This window comes from Ambystoma mexicanum, chromosome 2q (genome assembly GCF_040938575.1).
Source record: "Ambystoma mexicanum isolate Mex_15411 chromosome 2q, UKY_AmexF1_1, whole genome shotgun sequence".
In the NCBI taxonomy this organism is placed as follows: Eukaryota; Metazoa; Chordata; class Amphibia; order Caudata; family Ambystomatidae; genus Ambystoma; species Ambystoma mexicanum.
In genome coordinates, this window is record NC_090924.1 from 1,414,343,961 (window position 1) to 1,414,369,543 (window position 25,583).

The following is a 25,583-nucleotide window of genomic DNA, read 5'->3' on the forward strand; positions in this document are numbered from 1 at the left end:
CACAAGTCCATGATGGGTCTCAATCCCCCATCTTTTTTCGGAATCAAAAAATATGGGGAATACCATCCCTTGTTCCTCCCCGCTACAAGCATCAGTTCTATGGCGCCTTTCTCCAGCAGGGATTTGATTTCCTGAGCAAGGAGCGGATCCAGACTCTTCAAAGAAAGATTCCCTGGTGGATTGTCATGAGTCCTCTGCCAGAAAGGAAGACAGTAGCCGTGGGCTATGATCTCCAGAACCCACACATCTGAAGTAATGGCACGCCATTCTACCAGATGCTGCGCCAGCTTTCCCCCAACCGGCGAACCATGGGACATGGCCTCATGACTGAGCTGAAGGGGCTGCAGCATTGCCTGAGGGCAAAGAGGCAACTGCCCGAGCGGCTTTGGCACCTCGAGTACCTTGTTTTCCACCTCTGGTACTCCTACCGTGGCTACTTTGACTTTCAGCTCCACTCGATCTACCAAAGGAAGAGTAGTATCGAAAGGAACCTCCCCTCCATTGCTGTCCCCTAGGACAAAAAGGCGGAGGTTGATGAACTGCAGCGCTCAACGACTTTGCTGCAGCTTTGGGTCTGCAACCTCTCAAGGCTCTCGTCAGCCTTGCTGCCAAAAAGATGTACACCGTCAAAGGGCATGCTGAGAAGCCGGGCTTGTACGTCAGGAGCAAACCCCTACTTCCGCAACCACGCAAATCTGCGCATCACGGTGCTCGCCGCCATGGACTGGCATGTCCAGACCCGACTGAACCGATTCACACATGGCATGCTTGCCATCCTGAACGAGGAAAAGAAAACCATCCCGTTCCTCCCCTTCGGGAATATGTTAAGCCGCCAAAGACACACAATTCCACAGAGTGTGCGTGAATCTTGCAAGGGCACAAACAGAGTTGGCTGCTTGTAAAGCCATACCCCCAGAAGAAAATACCTTCTTCGCCCAACCGTCAAAGCGTTTGTCGTCCCTATCGGGAGGGATTGTAGGGTACGGCGCCTGCTTCGCTGGGGCCGTAGCCGCCTGCACCACCAAACTCTCCAGAGTGGGGTGCATAGTCAAGTAGCAGGGGTCGCCACCGGCTGGACGGTATTTTTTCGGCAACGACTTGCACACTGCCGGGAGACTCTCCGGAGCAATCCAAGCCGCTGCCACACTTCTCTATAAGGCCATATGAAATGGCAGCACCGGGTCAGTGGGTGGACCTTGGTCAAGGATATCGGTCAGGTCATCTTGCGGAAAATCCACTGGTGGCGCAGACCACCCCAAGTACTCCGTCACCCTCGACATGAGACGCCGGTATGAAGACTCGGCATGCGTGCCAGGCTCAGGCCTACCGAACACAACCTCTGGAGAGGTGTCCAGACCACTGGCGTTGTGCAAAGACTGACGCAGGTCTTCCAACTGGCTATGACCAGACAATAGTTTGTCAGGAACCAAACCTTCATCAGACCCTTCATCCACCTCAGATGTAATCCAGAGGCTGGAATAAATCCCTGGATGAGGGCACAGAAAAAGGATCAAATACAGGCCTCACTGACTTCCTCAGCGCCTTCCTCGAAGTTTGCACCGATGCACGGGGTACCTCCGGTAAAGCCTCCACAAAAGGCATCGAGGGCATCGACGGAATCTGCGACGAACGAGGCAGCGACGGTTTCGACACAGGCTTCGAGGCCGGAGCCCCAAGCGTGTCGCTCGACGGCCTCGGCGCCGATGGCGTCAATGACTTCCTCGAAGGCGGAGCCTCGAGAGTCCCTCGACGGACATGGCGCGGATGGCGGCGACGTCTTCTTAGAAGACCTTACAGGCTCCGACGGCTCCCTATCATCGCGCTGATTGCCCGAGCCCGAAGGTGTACGAGCGGTGGCCCTAGCTGGCTTCTCTCGAAGGCGCGGCCGGAACGGAGCCCTGCGATTCAAAATCACCATCATTTCCTTACAAAATGCGTCCCATTCTGCAGGAGAGGTATGCTTGGTAAGACAAGATACCCGCCGTATGGCGGAGTCCTCGGACGAGGACGGCAAAGGCGAACGGTGACGGCGCTTTCGCGAGTGCCTAGAAGAGGCAGAGGAATGGTGGGAACCACCCCGGGACCGAGACCCCCTGGACTTATGCTGACGCGGAGAGTCGCCCCTCGAATCGTCGGTCGAAAGCCCAGCGGATTTTGACTTTCGGGGTTTGGAAACCCTACCTACAGATAGCTTCTTCTTCCGCTCCCGCAAGGCCTTCGACGTCAAAGACTGGCAATCGTCGCAGTCATCGGTGGCGTGGTCCTCGCCGAGGCACCAGAGGCAGACGTTGTGTGGGTCCATAAGCGACATCTTGGAACCGCAGTCCCAACACTTCTTGAAGCCCGACCGCGGGGTAGAGGAAGACGAAGACATGATACTTCACAAACAACCATGTTCGAAGAACCAATAGAATATCAGAAGAACCGAGGCGTGCCGAGATTCCGAAGCGAACACGTTCGCGGAAAAAACAGAACTGAGTCTACGGGCGTTGTGCGTCCTACTTATAACATCCTGTGACGTTGGCTCGACAGAGGCCCTCGAGGACATCGTATCGGCGTCATCGACGCAGGACGCGGAAAATTTACAGAAGCAGCACAGCTGTGGTGATTACCTGTCATAGATGTGGAATACGTCGGAGGAACCAATCCCCTCGAAATATATATACTCAGACAACAAGTGCACAACCTGGAGAGCAAAGCTGAGGAAGCCAAAGGAAGAGCCCTCAGAAATAACATACGCATAGTGGGGCTCCCTGAAGGGGAAGAAGGGCCGAACCCCACAGACTACATCAAGACCATGTTACTGCAATAAATCGGAGGAGGGGAACTAACCCAGGGATTCGCGGTGGAGAGAGCGCATAGAGCCCTGACAAGTAAACCACCATCCGGAGCTCCCCCAAGACCGATAATAGCCAAAATCTTGAATTACCGGGATAGGGAGAAGATTCTGGAATTTTTCCGGAAAGGAGGTACAATACGAAGGGCAACCGCGGCCATAACGGCATACACTGACGGTGCAGAGGAAGCCTATGAACTATGGAACAGTGAAGAGAAGACTGCGGCCCGCTAACTTCAAGTACATGCTGATGTATCCTGCGAAACTGAAAGTCTTTCACAAAAACGGAGCTCTATTCTTCAAAACCCCTGAGGAGGCTACAGAATGGCTGGATGGACAGAATTGCCCGACAGGGACCGATTCGCAGAACACAGACGGGACGGAGAAGTGAGGCGACAGCTCCAGAGATCGAGGGGCCGTATAAACAGAGATACTGAGACTTGATTATAAGATAGTGTAAACATATGCTGATAATGGGTTTGGTTTACGGATAATGCGCATAACATTATAAACACGAGTGTGGGAGTAACAATGGTCCCGCTATCATACCCCAATAATTAGGTTAGACAGGATACCGGTAGAGTGGTATCCTCCTGCTGGGTTCCCAATACCGGCAAGCCGAGATAGGACCAAATGCGGGATCGCCTGAGATCCAGGGATGGAGCTGGGCAAAAGTTGTGGACGGGAAGGGTGGGGGTAGGGGAGGGAGTTGAAGAGTTTGTAGTAGTTTTAGCAGGGGACTTTGGACAGGGAACAAGCTCCCATCCACGCCAAGCAAACTCGGAGAGAAGGACAAGGAGGGAGGGAGAAGGGATAAGATATGGATGATAATGGGAGACCTTAGAATAGTAACCTGGAATGTCAGAGGCCTCAACAGCTACCTGAAGAAAAATAAGGTAATGATGTACCTGAGAAGGCAAAAAGTGGATATAGCCATATTGAAAGAAACCCACCTCACCAAAGAGAAACAAAAGGTGGTAAAGAAAAAGTGGAGAGGGACCACCATAGTAGCAACTTACTTGGCATATGCCAGAGGGGTAATCATTTGGGTGGCACCACATGTGCCCTTCCAGATGCTACAGGCCACAGAGGAGCCGGACAGGAGGATGGTAGTGATTCGGGGGCTGTTGGAGGACAAACAACTGCAACATATGCCCCTAACCAAGACACAGTGGCCTATTTTAAAGACACTATATAGTAAAATCATTCCACACATAGGAGGCGCGGTTATATGGGTGGGGACTTCAACTGCACGCTGAACCCCAAAATGGACAGGTCAGATACAAAATTAGATAAGCCCACACCTGCAGCGAAATCGCTACAAGCCCTGCTGAGAGACTTTGGGTTGGAAGACATGGAGGCAGCAACACCCGAATGATAGGCACTACTCACACTATGCCGCCCCACACAACCTGTATACAAGACTGGATTATATGTTCACCACTCCGGAACTTGTTGGGGAAATGACAGGTTCAGGATCCCAACATGGAGGCTTAGAGCCGAGGCATTGAAGGATACCGCATTCCGTGAGGACCTAAGGGAGGAGATAATTGGGTATTTTCAAAATAACACAGGAAGCGTGGCGTCAGAGGGAACCCTATGGGAGGCCTTTAAGGTGGTAGTGATGGGTTCAGAATATAAGGCAAGAATATTATCGGACCACTCCCCTCTGGTGGCATGGCGCCATCAGCCCCCTAGAGCCAGGATCCCAACATGGAGGCTTAGAGCATTTTGAAAATAATACAGGAAGCGTGTAGTCAGAGGGAACCCTATGGGGGGCCTTTAAGGTGGTAGTGAGGGGGCAGCCATATCTGAATCTAGAAGGCTGCAAGGGGGTATAGAGAGAGTTACAGGAGACAGAAAAGAAACTAGAAGTAATTATGAAAAGAGGGGGCACCTCACAGGAAGACGCTGAACAGGTGAGCCAACTACAACAGGCTTGTGGTGGGCTCTGGGAGAGGCTAAGCAATCTGAATTACAAAAAATACATTGAAAGTAACATGCAGGGGGAGACACACCGGGGAGGCTGCTCACATGGCTATACAAGAACGAGCCACCAAGATCAGCAATTAGGGAGATAACGGGTGAAGCGGGCCAAGTCTGGAACACCCAGGAGAGTGTGAACGAGGGATTGCTTAGATTCTACAAACGCCTCTATGAAGATGCAGGGCAGACTGCAGAGCAGGGGACTCAGGAGACGCTAGAAGACATAGGATTACCTAAATTGAATGAGGAAGACAGGGAGAACCTGGATGCCCCTATCACAATAGAGGAATTAGAGACTGTGGTAATACATCTGCCCACGAGCAAAGCCCCGGGGACAGACAGGCTCCCTAGTGAATTCTATAAAACATATAGACAAGAAGTGCTCCCCCCGCTATTGGCAATGCTAAACAAGGCCTTTGAGAAAGGGAGGCTGCCGGAATCTCTGAGGGAGGCGGTAATTATTCCGCTTCTCAAACTTGACAAGCAAAGAATGTGGGTCGTACAGACCCCTAGCCATGCTAAACCAGGACAGTAAAATTCTCACGGCTGTGCTGGCGAACAGACTGAAGAGGGTAATAAACAAACTCATACACCCCGATCAAACCGGATATGTCCCAGGTAGAAGCATATCCGATAACCACAGGAGGCTCCACCATATCATAGAACAGGCAGAGGGTGACCCAAGTGAAATAGCAATGCAGTGAAAGCCTTCGACTCCGTAAGGTGGCCTTGGATGATGGCGGCCCTGAAAGAATACGGGATGGGGCCAGGGTACCTGCGGTGGGTGAAAATGGTGTATAGCTTCCCAACAGCCAGGCTCAAAACGGGAGCGATAATTTCAGATAAATGGCAACTTAGCAGAGGCAGGAGGCAAGGCTGTCTATGGTCCCAGATGCTGTACATCCTGGCACTAGAACCATTAGCAATCTGTTTGAGACAGCATTACAAAGAAATAGGGGTCTACACTAAGGGGGGACCGCACTTGATATCATTGTATGCGGATGACATGCTGCTATACCGGTGGTACCCAGAGGAAAACTTGCAATACATCTTGGAGGTGATGGAGCGCTATGCGACTCTTTCAGGCATAGCAGTGAACCCCAAAAAATTGTGCATGTTCCCCTTGGGGAGGTACAGAGGAGTCCCACAGGAGAACTTACCTATTTTGCAGATAGCCTGGCAGACCAGAGCATTCCGATACCTGGAGATTAACATATATCATACGATTGTAGACCAGCACAAATATAACACGGAGAGGGCAGTAGAAGGTATCAAGAACAGCATGGGGTTCTGGGCAAAGCTCCCCCTAGCCATGGTGGGAAGGGCGGCCTTGCTCAAAATGGTGGTCCTTCCTAGGCTACTACACTTCTTCGCAAATATCCCATACATGTTGCCCAAACACTTTTTTATTAAACTCCAGCGTTTATGTAGAGGTTTCCTGTGGCACAACTCCAGAAACAGAGTAGCCCTATGGAAATTACAGAATACGTATGACAGAGGGGGCATAAACCTGCCGAACTATGAGATATACCACTTGGCAGGGCAGTTACAATATGTCACTAGGTGGCTGTCGGAAGTCGAGACAGCAGAATCTAGATGGCTGAGGGGTGAATGCGACCCTTATTTTCTAAAAGAACTGATATGGCTACCCAAACCAGAGCTCCATGGGCAATCGAGATTGCTGGAACTGGGCTGGAAGACAAGGCGCAAAGTGTGCCGAGCTGTGGGAAAACCGACCCAATGCCCCCCGCAGGCGCCACTCGTGGTGCTACGCGGGTGGATGAGCAACTGAGGAAAGGGATCCGCAAACACTGGGAGCCGGTAAGCCTAGCGACCTTGGGAGATATATGGCAAGAGGGGAAGGCACTGGACTTCCAAACGATAGTGGACGAAACTGGGGTACATACGGGGAAATATATCACATATACTAGAATAATTAAACGGGTGAAGGAAATGTGGTCCGAAATAGCACTAGCAGAACAACCTAACACTTCCATAGAAACAATGTACGATATCTCGGAGGGAGGGCACAAAATATCCCGGATTTATGAACTGGTGATATCGAGAGTGGGTAAGGAGTTGCTCCAACTGAGACGGGACTGGGAGGAGGAAGTGGGAGAACCTATGCAAGACGGGCAGTGGGAAAGAGCCCAGAGATATCATAGAAAGGTGTTCAGGAATGCGAGGCTGCAGCAGATTCAGTTATATTTTACCATAGGGCATACATGACCCCCCGAAAGATCGCCTGATTTGGGAGTACAGAAGTACAAAAATGCCCCAAGTGCAGGGAGGTGGATGCTGGGATGATCCATATGTTCTTGGCGTACCCGGAGGTGGGAAAATTCTGGGAGGAAGTTAAAATACGACTATCTGAAAAGGAAATTAAGTTAGATGTGGAATCCGTATGGGCATGCATGATGGGAGGATGGGGGGCGATTTACCAGACCACGCAACCTGAAACACGTTTGCAAACTCAAGAATCTGGCCTACATTCTGGCCAAAAGGAGAATAGCCATGGGCTGGAAAGCAGCTCACAGACCCAGATTAGAGGTATGGTGGAACGATCTCCTGAAATGGGCAGATCCTGCGACAGTAGTATGGTATGAGGCAGCCAGCAGAGGAGAGGATGATAAAGTGGGACCTCTGATAGCATGGAGACAAATGGTAGCCACATTGTCGGGATCCTCCCATGCCAGTTCCAGTGAATATGATACGTCCAAGAACGGCAAAGTGGATTAACCCCAAAAGGAAATCTGAGGAACTGAGGTGGAAGCTCGAGTTAAAGTGGGGAAGGGGGAAGACAGTAATAAATAATATGCAAATATATGCTAAGAAGCTTGTAACCGCAAATGTCGGGTGTGATGGTTATGTTTTGTTTGTTGTAAAAATCAATAAAATGTATTAAATAAATAAATAGTCTAACTACATAATATAGCCCAAGGCGCGAGCAGCATTGCTAATTTTGTGTAGATATTAGTAATCATAGGTAGAAGGGACAGCCTGCACGGTACATGCAGCATTGCATGCAGTAGGCCCAAATTCACCAGACCAAAGAAATCCCCAGCCATGCCTGAGCTCCTATGAGGAAAGCATCACATCCCCAACCGCCACAAGGGCTATTCATTGTTCTAATAGTGTTGCAAAGATGTGTTTTTTTTACCCAAGAGGAATGTGCCCTACAAGGCCGCGATCAGAGACCGGCGCCTAGTGTGCATGTTATTTCACCCTAACCAAAGCATGACCCACCCATTCCCGGGTGACCACAAGTTATGGGCCATATAACTGACTAAACCATAAGATCCCTGAATTCCATGGCACCAGGTGCCCTTTGACCACCAACCCCAAAGTAACAAGTCCTGAAATGTTCAAAGTGGACGGACAGGACATATCGTTAAAGCGACAATCGTGTGATTTGTATTGCAAGGTGCTGGGAGGGGTAAATAGTTAAAAAATGAGGGTGGAGACCTTCGAGCCGGATGGCATGCCAAGTGCACAGCACGAGTGATAAAATATTCGTATGGTAGGAGTATCATTTATTTTCTGACCTTCGACATGAGAAGACGAGCCACGCAGCACCCACGTGATGGTTGACGGACGGACTGTGACCAATAGACCGGCACCCCTTATGGGTAAAGGTGGAACGTGTGTGGGGTCCAACCAATCAGCCGTGCTGGTTTTTACTGTATGTTATTGCTTCATTATGACACTGTGCAGCTTTAAAAGTTTCTGCTTGTAGCTCTGTTCAGCAGAACGTTCTTGGCAGCAGAGTTATTTGCTGTTGCTCTCATCTGTGTGTAAGATTAAAACTTATATCCTTATGGTGGGGCCGCTGTTGTGTATGTTGAGAAATGGCCGCCTGAGGACGGAGCTCCGACCCAAGAAATATCCTGTTTGCAATTAATCCTGTCAGGAGCCGCCTGTACACCAAACCTGTTGAGGACCTGAAGTCGGAAGGAGTATACAACATCTCATGAAAGCACTGAGCCTATCTGCCGATCCACAACGAAGATATTGGCCTGGGGACTCTTGAACGGGTACGGGCCGTGTGAGCTGCCGCCTGGCGACTCTGCGAGATAACAACGGTGAGCCGGAGGCAGAGACTACTGGAAGGCCGTGTGGGGGAGGTGTGGAGCAGGAGCAAAGCGGCGCCATTGACTGCATAACGCAAAGGACTGGAATACGGATTCCACAAACGATTTCGCGAAACGCCTGCTGATACTATCCCCGCTGGAGAGCCAAGAAGACCCACCCTTAGCAGGGGAGAAGCGAACCCAGAACCAAGGTCAGTGACGGCAGCTGCTGCTGCTGCTGCCCCCGTGCCGGGTGGGTAAACCTGACACCCGAAGCGAGCTCCCAGGGTGAGCCCCGGGAGTGGAGTGAGAGGCTACACTCTCACCAAGACAACGCGCATCGACACAACCGTGGGTGTGCGTGCGGTGGGAAGCCCCCACCCAGCCGCGCTGGCCCCGTCTGCTCCCCCCTCCGACGTGTTAAACGGGCACAAGACGCTGTTGGCGGGGTACCCGCTCCCTGTGGGCATTAAAACAAAGAAGCCATCGGCCACAGTATAACAGCCCCCCGATCCTCCCATAACGTGGCAGAACTGGGTAGACAATGTGGACTGCACTCAGGTGAGTGTATGCGGCGGCATACAGGACTACCAGTTCGTATCTAGGACGAGAGGGGCACCGGACATTACACAGACACACTGAGGGGTCTACCGAGGCTGACAAATCCGTACTTCACGAGGTAGGATTACTCTATAAAGACTTAACACTCACACCAGGTGTGGACAAGGGGTGCAGTTTGAAACCCAGTGGGGTCTACGAGCAGACTGTAGTATGGATAAGGAGCGGGCCGACACAAACTGAAAAAGCACAGTGGAAGCCACTGTTTGAGTGGGTCTGGACATTATTGGCTGTGCAGCTGATGTGGTTCGCACCCACAGCAAGCCTGATTGTGGGCTCACACTGAGGCGTTATGTTCATGCTTGACCACGGCGATCACACCCTTCATTATCCAGGCTGCGTACCTGGGTGGAGAGCATAAAGGTTGTATAACCTCTCGCACGCATCCAAACTCATCTGCAACAGAAAGTGTGTGGGACTCCAGGGGATAAAGCAGTGGAGCACGATACAGTAAAGGCAATAGATGGGGAACTGAAGTTCCAGGTGAACCACCACCACACCTCCACGGTACCCCTACAAGAGCAATCCTGAAAGGACACTGATACGAGAGCAGCCTTGCTCTCGGTGGCTGCCACAGGGTTCCATGCTATAATCCCAACCTTATTCTTGGCATCTGAGGCTGGAAAACACTCCCCCCAGGTGCTACGTGCAACAGCTTGTCCGCTCACATACGACTGCTGCACGGATCATATCAACGCCCACACCGCAACAGATCCACTTATACAACAAAGAGACAAGCCGCTGCATCATCTGATTGAACCTTGGTGGTGTCATATCTGCACTGTCCCGGAGCTGTTACAGAACCGCCAAGCCAACCCTGAGATCACCATAACAAAACCATCCTAAACCTGTCATGAGATGTGGGAGAACACAGTCCACTCTCTGTGGGCAGTGGCGCCATATGGGCCGCCACGAGAAGAAAGGTACAGGAGCCAAAAAAAACAGCCCAATGGACTAATTCGCTAGCTCCCAGCCTCATGGATCCGCCACAACCCTGCTACTGACGCTGGACTGCCAGGCCGAGGCCTCCACCGATTCAAGAGAAGACTGCTAGCGACACTGGTACAAAACGGCTTTTTAGCGGTAAAAGTCAAGTTGGACGACATTGTGGCAACAATTAGCTCCCTGAAGGCCAGAGTCCACGAGGAGAGTACACGTATCACTGACGCAGAGAATAGGATTAGCACAAACGAGGATACTATAACCCAACACACCCGAGACATCGCACAACTAAAAGGGGAACTACATAAGACCCAAACAAATGCGAGGACCTCGAATCAAGAACCAGAAGAAATACCATCCGGATAGTTGGCATCTCGGAGCCCTTCTGTAAAGGCCCAACAGAGCAACACATGGAAAACCTCCTGAAAACCCTGTTGGGTGCACAGTCCTTCTTGAACCACTTCCTGGTCGAAAGGGCCCATCATACCATTGCCCCACCTCCAAGACCTGGGGCACCACCCTGCACCATAATCGCCCGTCTCCTCAACTATAGAGATAGAGACACGATCCTGAGACTGTCCAGAGATAAAGGCACCCTACACTACGAGGAAAATAGGATACATATCTATCCAGACTTCTCGACTAATGTTCAAACACAGAGGAGGTCCTATGAACCGGTCAAGAGACAACTCAGGCTACACTGCATCCCCTATGCCCTCATATTCCCGGTGAAGATGAGAATCCAACATGGAGGCAGAGCTCTGAGAATCCTACTGAAACAATGGCATACATCGAGGCCTCTATCCCTATGCCCCCCAGATACCGAGTAATTGACCAAAATAGTCACCCACGTCCTGGAGAGGAGAGACTCGACCCTGCAGGCTGAGAGGGATGTTGACTCATATCCTTTGTTGTTTGAGGTTTTAAATCTGAATTGATTGCTCCAATTAATAGTTGTTGAAATCAGGGTTGTGAGCCTCTGTTGATGGTGGCCATACAGCCGCAACGAGTGACCCTCATGAGTTCCACAAGTTATGGGAAATGGGATACATCATCGTGTTGGGGTTGATGGTGCGTGTGGGGGCGGGGTGGGGCACGAAGTATAAGTAATTGGAGTTGGGGAGGAGCTCGAGGTGAAGTTTTCCTCATCAACTCTGAGACCTGTTGAGAATGTTAAGTGTTTAAAATCAGAGTATTAGTGCATCGTACGCAGCTGAAGCAGCAGTTGCTTCTCATTGTGCTTCTCATTGTCCAGGATACATATCTGTGATCAAAGAGGACTATGGCACAGGGTAGTAATGGAATAATTGTTAAACTCTTTTCCTGGCACGTCCAGGGGCTTAACACCCTGTCAAGCCCCAGAAAACCGCAGCATATATCACTAGGCAGCCACAACCCCAGATCATACTGTTACAGGAGACACATGCACTTGGTCAGGTCTGTACCAGTTTCCTCCCAAAATGGGGACCGCTAAGATTTTATACTGAGTTCTCCAACCAGGCCAGGGGGGGCTCACATTAACCCACCCGAAATTGGGATTCTGACTCCAAGATACCAAAATAGACCCCCACGCTAGATTTGTGCTGGTCTGGGGGGAGAAGGCGGAACGACAAGTTGAGATTGTCAATACCTATGGTCCCAATACAGACGACCCCAGTACTATACAAAATATGACAAAAAAAGGTAGCAGGCTCTCCACTCCAGAAAGAACATGGCATGATAACCTGTACTGAGATGAGAGTTGGCAGCACACGCTTTTTGCTCACTGTACTTTTCACAGATGGGAAAAATTCATTTGCATATCAGTCTTTGTCCTGCCACACCAAAATGCTATGGCAATTCCTCTCTGAACAAGAGTACCAACAGCAACCACATACACGTGTTTCAGCCTTGTTGACCTCATCAGTGAGGTGAAGCTGTGCCTCTATCAGCACAGTGAGCAGGGAGTCCACGTCTGGTTGCCCCCAGGTAACTCAGAGTGACCAACCCCATGTTCCTTGCAAATATTTTAAAAAAGGTAGCAGGCGCTTTATGCTGGGCCATTTCTTCTCTGTGAAAAGAACAGTGAGCTAAAGAATTGGTTGAGATGCTCCCAGTGGCCATCTACCCAAGAACAAGTCAATGGGCTGTGTTTGTGCTGGTAGAGAGTTTCCCAGACCCCCCTCTGTTTTGTATACACAATATGATAACCAAAACTGATGACCCAGCAGTAATATGGTTGGGGGGGACTTCAATACGATCCTTGATATAGACTTGGACTGGTACTCTACTACCCCCCACTTTCCCACTAAAGCTGCACTTACTTTACACCAGATATGGCGGGAAACACATCCCCAGGAAAAGCGGTACACATACTGTTCATCGGTACACGACTCTGAATCACACAGACTACTGGCTCATTAGCTCGACCCTCTCTGATACAGTATTGAACTGTGAGGTGTATCCCCACACACTCTCAGACCATTCTCCAATGTGTCACCCTAACTAAACACAACTCTACATCGCAGACTCGACGTTGGAGGATGCCCCCGCTATACTAAGGGACCCCCAGGTATGTGAATCCCTCCATATTGAAATAGAGGAATTTATTCAATTAAATGAGGGATCGGTGGACAGACGTGCCACGCTGTGGGAGACATTCAAAGTATGGGTGCGGAGGGCTATCGTGGCTAAGTCCACTGGGCTGTTGAGATCTTTTAGAAGGGAATTAGACATAGCCGAAGCAAAGCTTGAATTACTGGAGTTTAAATACAGCACCACACACAGTAAAGAATCCCTCTCCGATATACATACAACACTGGGCAAATTCAATAGATTCACGGATCGGGAAATCCAGTACATGGCTGCCCCAGCCCGAGCCCATAGATATAGGGAAAGCAACAAGGCCGGGAAATTCCTGGCACAGATGCTTAAAACCAACAAAGTCCCATTGCCAGCATATGGATATCCCACGGGACGATGGTAAATCGAGTTCAAGATATTAATGACACATTTACTGAATTCTACAAAACCCTCTATTCCAATCGTGACAGCAAGTTGAAGGAAGAGATAGCTAGTTACCTACATGCATTAGATCTCCAAACACTCACTCTGAAAACAAGAACGATACTAGACACTCCCATTACAGTGGAAGAAATTACAGAGGCAATCAAAGCTTTAACCTCAGGCAGGGCCCCGGTCTGGGAACCGAATTATATAAAGAATTCCAAGACAAACTAGCCCCGATCCTGTTGAAAGTCTGGGAAGAAGCCATGGAGCGGGGAACACTGCCAGAGTCCATGCGCGATGCAGTAATAATGGTGCTCCTTAAACCCTGGCAACCTGCACAGGATATGGGCTCATATAGACGACTATCGCTTATCAATACAGATGCAAAGATTCTCGCAACTAGACTACTACCCTACATGCCCATACTAGAGGACCCCGACCAAGCCGGCTTCATACCAACCAGATCTACAGCCCTAAATTTGCGGCGACTCTTCCGAGTTATGGCACAATTAAACCCAAAGGCAAATGCGGCCATCGCTGCGCTGGACGCCGAGAAGGCCTATTATTCTGTCTCATGGGCCTACCTGTTCTTGGTCCTCGAAAGATTCGGATTAGGCCAATATTTTGTTAAGTGTGTCCGCTTACTCTATACGAACTAATAATACGTCACCTTCCTTTTTACTAAATAGAGGTACCAGGCAGGGGTGCCCTTTCTCTCCCATTCTATTTGCACTAACAACAGAACCTATGGCTGAATTTGTGCGGCCAAATCACGCGCACAGGGGACTCAGAATGAACAGAACCCTGCAAATAATTTCCCTTTATGCAGACGATACCCTATTATACATTCAGGATCCAGCAGAAAACCTGGGGCCCATCATGGCGGATATAGAGGTTTTCTCCAATTACTCAGGGTACAAAATTAATGTTTCAAAGTCTGAATTATTCCCACTAAACTCCAACACCAAAGATGGGTCTGGCGTAGACGGGTTTAAATGGTCCCCCGTGCATGTCCGTTATTTGGGAATAATGATATCCAGAGATAGAAACACATTGGACACTGAGAACTATGGAGAATTTATACAATCTCTCTCCAACAAACTCCAACTATGGGCTAATCTACCCATCTCGCTATACGGACGGATAGCCCTTCTTAAGATGATAGTTCTCCCCAAATTATTGTATTACTTTTGCAACATTCCGATTTGGCCGACTAGAGCCTTCTTCGCAAAGCTAAGACACTAACTACCTCCTTTGTATGGGGAGGCAAAACAGCCAGGCTAGAATGGGCCAAAATGACACGAGCCATTTTCGAAGGGTGGGATCTCAGCGCCGGACTTTGAACTATACCATTTGGCATCACAGGCACATTTTGCAAGGCACTGGTTCGACCCAGACGATACAGCAGTACACATCCCCCTGGAAAAATATGCCACCTCCCCGACGAAATTGCAGTGCGTCATGTTTGATCCCAAACGCAGGGACTCCTGCGTATACGACCCTGTGAGCACTACCACGCGAGCATGGCTCAAGATATATAAGACAATTGGTCTCATGACCCCATATGACCCAGAGATACTGTTAAGGAATTTTCCTGGCATAGCACCCACATTTGATAAGGCGATACCAAGGGCATGGGATCCAAATAAATGTTTTAAGATGCGAGATATGTTCCCGGATGGCAGGTTCTGCGAACTGGGTGCAAAGATTTCGTTGAGACAGTGGGTGGGGGACACCTCAAGCGATTCCAGTTTTATCGAATGAAAACCGCCTTTGACGCCAAATGGCCTACATTCCCATCAGAGCCCACTATTCACGAATGCATTAGTGCAATGACGGCAACGGATGGCCATAGGAAAGGAATCTCCCTAATATATAACTTGGTCCAGACACATTCAAAACCATGTAACAACATTAAAGAGGCTTGGGAACGTGACTTGGGGCTGGAACTAGGCAAATCTAGCTGGTTGCGCTGTTGTCAACTCACTCAGAATGTCTCTATAAACTCGGGGCTGAGACTAATCCAATGTAAGGTTCTCAACCAACTCCACTACCCCCAGCCAAACTAGCTAAGTTTGTGGATGGCCATACAGGCAGATGTCCCAAATGCGATGCCCCTAGGGCAGATGCACATCATATGTACTGGGCGTGCCCCTCTGTATCCCTATTCTGGGGGAAGGTAGCAGAAATCCTAGAAGATATCACCATGATCCTGGCTAGACCCTCTCCATTGAAATATCTGTTTGGGGATATTGGCATGGTGGCCGAGACCACCAGACAACTGTTCAACATTGCATGTGTACTTGCAAAACGAAGCATTCTGAAATGCTGGAAATCTACAGAAGCACCCAAAAGGGAAGACTTCCTGAAAGACCTGTCAATGATGAATGAATGTGAGGAGCAATTTGTTGTAACTGTGCCGTCGACCTGTCGACCCAAGGACATATGGTCTCTTTCCGCCTTTACTTATGTAATATGCTCCCTGAAGAAGATGACACCACATTATTACCATCCTGACTGGGATTTGTTTATTGTAACAACATATATCTGTGCACTGTCATGCTACTCTGCCGACTGCTCTGAACTCTGTTCCCGATGTAACTCTCTTTGAAAAATAAAAGTTAAAAAAAAAGTTTCAAATAAACGTATATCCTTACAAGATCGACTTGGGCTTTCTTCGCTAGCGGGTTGTATTCTCTTGGCTGTGAGCGCTTAGGGGCGTGCCTTCACCATCTTTAAAAGTACCACATAAACAGTATACGTAGAAAATGGCGAATGATTATTATTATTTTTTTTAATCGCACAGCCAAAAATGCTGAATGCGCCCTTGGAAAAACGACCATATAACCAGATTGTCAATCAAGGAGAGTGGAGGTTGCAGAGGTGTCCCCTGCTTCCATTAAAAGGAAAGCGGGGGACAAAGTAAAAAAAAAAAAGAAATAGGAAAAGAACCCTGCAGCCGAAGTTCCGCCTCTCAATGGGGAGGCGGAAACATTGCAGGGTGAGCAATGCACTGAAGGAGTTAAGGGTAAATTGGGCACCAGAGGTAAGTATGAGTCTATTAGGGTTAGGGAGGTGGGGGAGGAGGGGTGGCGGACAGTTGTGATGTATGGTATTATTTCCTTTATGAACATTTTAAATTCATAATTTTCGTTTTTCGAAATTTTCACAATCAAAATAATCACGTACATCCAAATAAACATGCAGATTGTGGACTGCTGGGCAGTGTCTTACGGTCTTTGTTTATGCCACATGTTTCTGAACTAAAAGAGGCCATCTTGACTGGCTATTGTGGGTTTTGTAAGAAACTCATGGTAGCAACAGTAAAGACAGACACAAGTGATCACAGTTCAAGGGTGCTTATTAAACTGTATAATCGGTGAGAAAACACCTATGGGCCGATTCATAGAATTATTTGTGCCGAAAAACAAGGATTTGTGTGCCATTCTGCCTGCAAATCCCCATTTGTTAAAAAGGGATTTGCGGGCAGAATGGCGCACAAACCCTGTTTTTCGGCGCAAATAATTCCATGAATCAGCCCCCTAGTCTAAACCTAAATCTAAGATGGGAGCAAGCTACAACCATCAAATAATAATAAAGCAGTCCTAGTGTTGTCTTGTCAAATAAAAAGGGCCTATCATTTTTTTTTAAACTGTGTTTATTTTTGCAACAGAGCAGAGTGAAAACATTAGAATCAAAATCAGTGCATGGCCGCCGGCCCCCAACCCCCTCCCAAAAAGGGCCTATCCTTTTAAAAAGAACTTTTGCCAATCCTTACAACTAAGTTACAAAATAGTGTGGGATAATGTTCTTAAGAAAAGAAAGAAGTGTTCACCAAATGATAAAAGTCAGGATTGTATAGCTGGGTCTCCCTGGCCCATGTTTTTAGCACGGGACAAGGCAGGTCCTTACAGTACAGTGTTAGGGAGAATTCTCATTCTATGGCTAATTTCCCTCACCTAGTGAGTCCCCCAGCAGCTTTGCTTTGCTGTTGCTTGAGTCACAGTAATTGTAGTCCTTTGTGTAATCTCTACTACTGCTCATTTGCTCTTGAGATAAGTCTGGCTGCTCTGCTACTGCTACCACTTTAACAGTGTAGTACAGGCTTGTACCAAAGGTGAACTTGTATTACCACTTGTAGTTTTAATTGTGTGTAGTGGTCCCCAGACGTCTGGAGCGATCTGCACTACCCAGGGTTGAAGCCAGCAGCAGCAACAGCAGTGGTGAATAAAAGGTGCGCTCCTTTAAAACAGGAGAGGCTCTTCAGATGGCTATCCAGAGCACTGCAGCAGTGTGCAGCGATTTCGACCAAGAAGAGGATCCTCTGCCTGTGGAAGGTAAGCTGGTTGATCCCACCAGGCTTAAGGGAAGAAGACTCCAGACTGGATCTTCTCTTGTCGTTGAAGGGTAGATAGCTCAGGACTGCAGCAGGGCTTCACCGGGACTCGGTAGTTGAAGCAGCTGTCTTCTTCTCTGCTTCTCTTCGGTTCCTTGCAGTTCCAGTGGCGACTGACTTCCAGCCCAAGAGTCCTGCCTTTTATGCGAGAATCCCCCAGCCTGGCTGTCAATCACACAGCAGGGGGGTTGTCCGCCCCGGACAACCCCTCCAGCCAATGGATGCATAGTGCGACTTGGGTTTCCTAGGAAACCCTGTGCAGGGGGTGACTACACCCCTCCCTCACATTCAGCCCATCTAGACACCCAGGCGCCAAGAGGAGGGCTTCTTCAGGGAAGCCCGCCAAAAGACGGTGAACAAAGAAGGCAAATCTGCTTTGCCGTTCAAAGTAAAACACAAGAAGGACTTTAATCAAAAGAAATGGCGAATAAACCCGACCGGAGCCAAAAGAAAGTATTTGGTCAAGTGGGTTTATGTTCGAGGCTCATATAATAGCCTGGAACAATACCACGTTTATATGGTATAATTGCAGTAGAAAAGTTAGGGTAGATACCACTGCCACCAGCCAAGTCTAAATGTTAAAAGAGCAAAACAAAGCTCAGAGAGGCACAGACAAAAAGGGATAGGAATTAACCCTTTCCAGTACTCCATGTAAGATGGGGTGTACTGGGTCTGCAGTTTTAAATAACTACATAAAGTAAATAGCAACTTTACCTGTTTCTGGGGGACAGTAGTCAGCCCCAGAAAAATGGAGTCTCAAAGACAACCCGGTGTCACTACACTGAAGGTGCTGTGTAACACAAAAAGGGGGGCTCATAGAGCCCAAGATCACACAAACAGTAGAAATACACATGGCAAAACACATGTAAGAGTGGGAAAAAGGTTCACACTCTTACCAGGTGGAAATATAAACTCCAGAAATCCAGCAAAGCTGCTGAGGGACTCACTAGGTGAAGAAAATTAGCCATAGAATGAGAATTCTCCCTAACACTGCCCCCACCCCGGCCCCAGACTAAGGGACAGGAGGATTTAATTCACTCCTGGATGGATCTTATACCTCTAGTCGGTTATAAACATCCTAGAGAGACCATCAGCATTTTGGTGGTGACTTCCTGCTCTGTGCTCAATGGTAAAATCAAACCCTTCCAGGCAGATTGACCATCTGAGTAGTTTAGGGTTTTCCCCTTTCATTTGCATTAGCCATCTCAAGGGTTGGTGGTCAGTCTGAATAATGAAGGTAGATCCATACAAGTATGGTCTAAACCTCTTCAGTGACCACACAATAGAAAAATATTCACGTTCTATGGTTGCCCACCTTGTCTCAGGAACCTTTAACTTCCTGCTGATGAAACACATAGGATGTTCCCTACCTTTCTCATCCAGTTGATTAAGGGCTGCACATATACCTACATTTGGAGCATCCGTTTGTACAATGAAGGGTTGGTGGTAGTCAGGAGCTCTTAGGACTGGAGCTTGACAAAGAGCTTTCTTCAGGCCTTCAAAGGCTTGATTGTACACCTCATTCCACCTGAACTTTTTAGGAAATATGGGAGAGGAGATGACATTCAAGGGAGAAGCTATGGTTCCATGGTTCTCTATGAAGTTCATGCAATACCCAGTGAGACCTAGGAAGGCTCTCACTTGGGTTTGAGTAGTAGGGGTGGCCCAGTTTTGTACAGCCTGTACTTTGCTAGGCAATGTCCTTATTTCACCACCTCCTACTTCATGTCCAAGGTAGACCACTGTACTCTGACCAGTTTGACATTTACTTACCTTTATGGTCAGATGAGCCTGTTCCAGAGCCTGCAAAACATATCCTAGGTGATCAATATGTTTGTTCCATGTAGGGCTGAACACTGCAATGTCATCCAAGTATGCCATGCAGATGTCCTCCATCCCATTCAGAACTTGATTGACCATCCTCTGAAATGTAGCAGGTGCATTCTTTAATCCAAAAGGCATTACCTTAAATTGGTAGAAGCCAGCTGGGGTGGAGATTGCAGTTTTCTCCTTGGCATGGTCTCTCAGGGCTATTTGCCAATAGCCAGACATTAGGTCAAATGTGCTGAGGTACTTGGCTGCACCAAGTTTGTCCACCAGCTCATCTGTCCTAGGCAAAGGATGGGCATCAGTCTTGGTGACTGCATTTAGAGCTCTATAGTCCATGCAGAATCTCAACTCCTTGGATCCTGCCTTTGGTACAAGCACAACTGGGCTAGACCATGGACTAGTAGAGGGTTCTATAACCCCGAGATCAAGCATCTTGTTGATCTCATTCCTTATATGGGTTCTTATATTGTCTGACATTCTGTACCCCCTGCTTTTCACAGGCAAACAAACACCAGTGAGCATATCATGCTGGCCCCAAGGGGTCAAGCCTGGTGAAAGTGAGGACAGGGAGGCAAACTGATTTAACAGTAATATGCACTCATCCTGCTGGTCAGATGTTAGACTCCTTCCACCTGCTCACCTAAAGGTAAGCCTCTGAGGTCAGGGAGAGGATCCCTCTCCTCCTCCTCCTGAGGTGAAGCTAGAAGCAAAGCTCCCATTTCAGGTCTAGAGACATAAGCATTCAAACGGTTGGTGTGAAAGACTCTAGGAGCCTCCTTAGGATTGTCTAATTCCACCAGATAGTTCACCTCTCCAAGTTTACCCACAACTTTGAAGGGTCCTATCCATTTGTCCTGTAAGGCCCTTTGCCTTGTAGGTACCATAACAAGAACAAGCAGGTCTTGACCAGCTATCAAGTTATCACTTGCCCCTGCCATCATGTGTGACATTCTCCTCCGGAGACCTATCACATAGTCAGTCACTCTGACTGGCTTGGGGGAAGGAGCACTTTCCAACTCCTCCTTAATCAGGGCCAATGGACTTCTGACTGGATGGCCAAAGAGAAGTACAAAGGTACTATAACCTACTCCCTCCTGAGGGACATCTCTATATGCAAAGAGAAGGCATGGCAGTAGAAGGTCCCACTTTCTTTTAAAGGGGTTCTTCTAAAGCACCCATCATGCTCTTCATAGTTCTGTTAAACCTCTCCACCAACCCATTGGTTTGGGGATGGTAGGCAGTAGAGAACTTGTAGGTGACTACACAGGTTTTCCACATGGCTTGCATGTAGTGGGACATAAAAGTTGATCCCCTGTCAGATATCACATCCTTAGGAAAACCTACTCTGGTAAAAATACCAAGTAGGGCCTTAGCCACAGCCTGAGCCGTAACGGTCCTCATAGGTATTGCTTCAGGATACCTAGTAGCATGGTCTACTACATCCAGGATAAACCTGTTACCTGAAGATCTGGGAGGATCAAGGGGACCAACAATGTCAATCCGTACCCTCTCGAAAGGAACTCCTACCGCTGGGAGAGGCACCAAGGGTGCCACATTCTTGGCTCTACTCTTGCCAGAGGATTGGCAAGTGTGACAGCTCCTACCGAATTTGTCTACTTTTGAACCCATTTTAGGCCAGTAGAAGTAGAGGGAGCCTTTCCTTAGTCTTCTTAAAACTTATGTGACCAGCCAAAGGTATCTTGTGGGTTAACTGTAGGAATTGGAGTTGATTCACTAGAGGTACTACAAGTCTTTTGCAGTTTCCAGGGGTTGACTCAGTCGTTTCACTGTAAAAGAGGCCATCTTCCCAGTGCAACCTATACTTTCCAGGCTCTTTCCCATCGAGCTGAGAAGCTGCCTGTAGGCGAAGACCTTCAAGAGTAGGACACTCCCTTTGTCCCCTGCTGAAGTCTGCCCTGGTTGGTCCACCTTCTGCCAGAAAAGACTGCAGCTCAGGATGTTGAACAGGGTCAATATCTCCAACCAGAGTAAGATCTTCTTCTAGATCTGATTCCTCAGTATCTAGTTGAACCATACAGGGTTGAACCTCACACTCAGCCTCAGCTGGTGGAGGAGTGACAGGTGTAACTTTGGGAAGTCTTGGTGATGTCCTTCTGGGCACAGGGGTGCTTGCTGCTTTCTTGCTGACAGACCTGGGCTTCCCCTTTGTCTCCTTCTGTCCTGCAATATCAGTAAGTTCTGTGGAGTTGGGGTGATAGTTTCTTCTATCAAGTACCCAGGAGAACCTCTCAAGGTTCTCTCCCTAGCAGACCTTGTGAGCTCCTGCTTCCTTTTGCTGGGAGGCGTGGGGGTACTAGACACAACTCCAAGAGTTTTAAGGTCATTACCCAACAGGACCCTTCCAGGTACGTCACTTTGCACACTTACAGGTATTCTGACAGTCATGTCATTGCACTGGATGAGAGCTGGTAACCGTGGAACCATTTGCACAGGGCATCCAGCTATCTTGGTTAGGTGTTTCGGTGTCTTAGCAACATCCTCTACCTTGAAAATAAATTCATCAACCACAGCTATGCTGGCTCGAGTGTCTCTGATGGCAGGGGTTTCCTGACCAGTCACATGACCATTCACAAGAACACTATCTTTATAATACTCTTTAGTATTATCTGGGATTGAGTTCTAGACATCTAAGTTCTGTTGTTCCCAAAGACCCAAGGACACTAAAGAAACACTAGCTGAGACTCTCATAGGCTCATCAGCTAGTAACTGAAAGTTTCCACTGGCTATAGGTACTTCATCCACCTGGGAGAAGGCTAAAGAGACAGTGTGGACCCCTGAAGGTTTACCCTTACATTTGGGATCCTCTTTCACATGGTCAGTTGACCCACAAGCAAAACATTTCCCAAATGCTTTAATGAATGGGGGTTTGTTCTGACCTCCAGATGGTACACTAGCCTGATTCGGTTTCCCTTGTGGTTTACCCTGGTTATGTTTGGCGCCCTCTTTTGGATTGGAATTCTCCTTGTTATCTTTCTTTGGCTGCTTTCCCTCATCCTTCTTCTGAGTTGCCCCAGAATCCTTGTGAGTAGCCCTGTTGGCAACCCACAAGTCAGCAGCCTTAGCTAACTTCTTAGGATTTATCTCCTTTGAATCAGCCAAGTGCTATCTAAGCTCAGGAAAGCAGGCATCATAGATTGACTCCAACATAACAAGATTCATCAAACCTTCATAAGTGTTCACTTTGTAACCCTTAACCCAACCATCTAAGTTTTTCAAACACTCACACACCGAGGTAGCCCAAAGGGTACCATCATGCTTTTTGAGGGTCCTAAACCTCTTAAGGTACTGGGAAGGGGTCTTCCCAAATCTAGCTATCAAAGCTAGCTTCACACACTCATAATCCTGTTTATCTTCCTCCCCCAACTCCATTACAGCATCACTTGCAACAGGGGGAAGCCTAGAGAAAAGCCAAGGAATCAACCGATTCCCTGAGATACCTTGAATCCCATGATTATACTCAAACATTGCTAACCAATCCAAAACATCAAGTTTAGTCTCATACATACCAATCACTTCCTTTGGCATACGGGGTCTCCTAGGGCTGGAAGACCTAGAAGACTCTGGGAGATAAGCATTTTCCAAAGACAATTTCTTCATTTTTAGAGCATGAGCCATCTCCATTTCTCTGAGCCTTAATTCTTGATCTGTCATGGCAGTTTGTGCATCAATATGTTCACTTCTAATTCAAGTCTCATTTTCTCCAGGGCAATAAACTCAGGAGTAAGTGTAAGACCTGTGGGGGTCCCTGTGGACAGAGGTTGTGAGCAGGTAAGGGAGTTGTAGGGTTTCCTAACAATGATTAATCTACTTATTCTAATCCAACACTCTCAGAATCAGAAATATCAGTATCCACATTTGCTAGGGGGTAGGCCCTTCTGACCCACTCCCCAGACTTTGCTTTCCCATTAGCAACCAGTTCAGATTTCTTTCCTTTACCATAGAGATTCTTTTCCCTACACATGGTTCTCAAAACCTCAGCAGTGTAGTTTAAGGGACTCTTCACTGTAGTTTTCCATACTTGACATGATTTTTCAGCTAACAGAATTAGTGGCGTTTAGCCTAGTGGTTAGTTGACCCAAGTTAATAGCAGCACTCTAAGTGTAATCACTGTACTTAAAAATCCTCACCGCTGTACACCAGTGTTAGGCAGAATCCTGTGCAGTGCCCTTAGAGACCACTACACACAATTAAGACTACAAGTGGTAATCCAAGTTCACCTTTGCTCCGCTACTGCTACCAGTTTAACAGTGTAGTACAGGCTTGTACCAAAGGTGACCTTTTATTACCACTTGTAGTCTTAATTGTGTGTAGTGGTCCCTATGTGAACTGCACAGGATTCTGCCTAACACACAGTTCACTCCTGGGCCTCGCCACCACAAGTTTACAGTTCCTTTCAACAATGCCAGGACCTTCCGGGACCAAGTCTCTTTCCTGCAAAAGTCGCATGCCTTGGAAGGCTGGCTGTACCAAAACAATAAACAAACAAAAGTTCCTTTAGCAATCTTTTGACGTGGGGCAACTGCTCTTCGCCTCTTGGATCCCTCTCAGCCAGGCTCTGATCCTTCTTGCCACGTTAGCCTCCCTCAATCGGGTACACTACGGCCTTTCACTCAACATGCATCACTTAACAGTCTTAACGTTCTTTTCACCAACTATCCATTGTGGACATCCCTCAGCCGGGTTCACACTTGTCGTTACAATGTTCTCGGGTGTATCACTAGTTACGCTCAATACACAGGCATCCCTTGGTCAGGTTCACATTTGCCACCATTGCAGACATCACTCAGCCGAGTTCACATTTGTCGTCACAATGTCTCTTCACTAGTTACTCTTTATTTAAGCTCGGGTCTTGGCCCCCAGTCAGGCTTCTCTTAAAGCCTGAGTCAGACTTCACATAGTTCTATTACTCTCTGGTTTACGGGTGTGTTCCCTGTTACCTTGATTTATAGGCATCAGGTTTACTGTTGCCACTTTCACAGGTCAATCTGTTTTCTCTCCTTTGTCAAAGACTTTCGAGTGTATGAGGGGTTTTGCTCGACCCTCGTAGGACCACTTTGACACTTTACACTAACCCCTCCTAATGCCTCTTGGTCTTCGTAGTTTCAACAAAACAACACAACCCCAAAAAGGCTTGCGTAAGAGTCCTTTGAATGAGTGCCCCCGCGACGTTGCTTCTGAACCTTTTGATAGGGTTCCTTTAAAGTTCAATTACACAAGTTTTTTTGTTCAACAAGGCCGCCATCTGCAACCTTGGGCCGAGCACAGTTCAGTTTCACTATCAGTCTCCCCCGGCTCACTGGCTGTGCTGAACTGTTAGAGTCGCTTGTCTCAGGAGTCAAGGTAAGCACCACGGTGGCAAGCGTTTCTCCCCGCTTTGACCATCAATGTGAGAGGTCCCTGTGTGCTGTTGACACCTGTCACACCACATGTCAGCTGGACTTCCCTGTCTTATGGTTTCCCTTTCGGAGGCTTCGCGGGTCTGAGGTGAAAAGGGCAAGGGCAATTCCCTCCTAGTTGTCCCTCCAGGCCTCTCCGCCTTTCTCCTCTGAACTGCCCATCTGGAATAGCTGCTTCCTCGTGCTTTTGGTCTTGCTCGAAGTGTGCTTTCGTGCTCCGCCTTTTATCCCTGTGGGAAGGCAAAGGGCTGTCAGGTGTGCTTAGTTCTTGTCAATTGCCTGACATTGCCTGACCCTTGTGTTGGGACATGTCAGGTAAACGGCTCGGGTGTTAGTCCGTTGTTTGGTATAGTGTAGGAAAGTGTTTGTGTTGGAAAAAGGGGGGGGGATTAGAACTTCTGAATATCCTACGGGGTAGGATGGGGGAAAGGTGTTCCAGAGAACGGGGTACTGTGTCTTACCCAGTGTCCCACTTAAACTCCCCAAGGACCCCTCATCCA

At 48.3% G+C, this 25,583-nt stretch overlaps 1 protein-coding gene and 1 long non-coding RNA gene across 4 annotated transcripts in view; one reads left to right on the forward strand and one right to left on the reverse strand.

Moving 5' to 3' along the window:
• BTD (biotinidase) overlaps positions 1-25,583 on the reverse strand; it is a 405,811-nt gene that overhangs the window by 286,368 nt on the left and 93,860 nt on the right. The gene's annotated exons all lie outside the window — the stretch shown is intronic.
• The window catches only part of LOC138570200 (uncharacterized), a 245,499-nt gene that overhangs the window by 218,809 nt on the left and 1,107 nt on the right, over positions 1-25,583 (forward strand). The gene's annotated exons all lie outside the window — the stretch shown is intronic.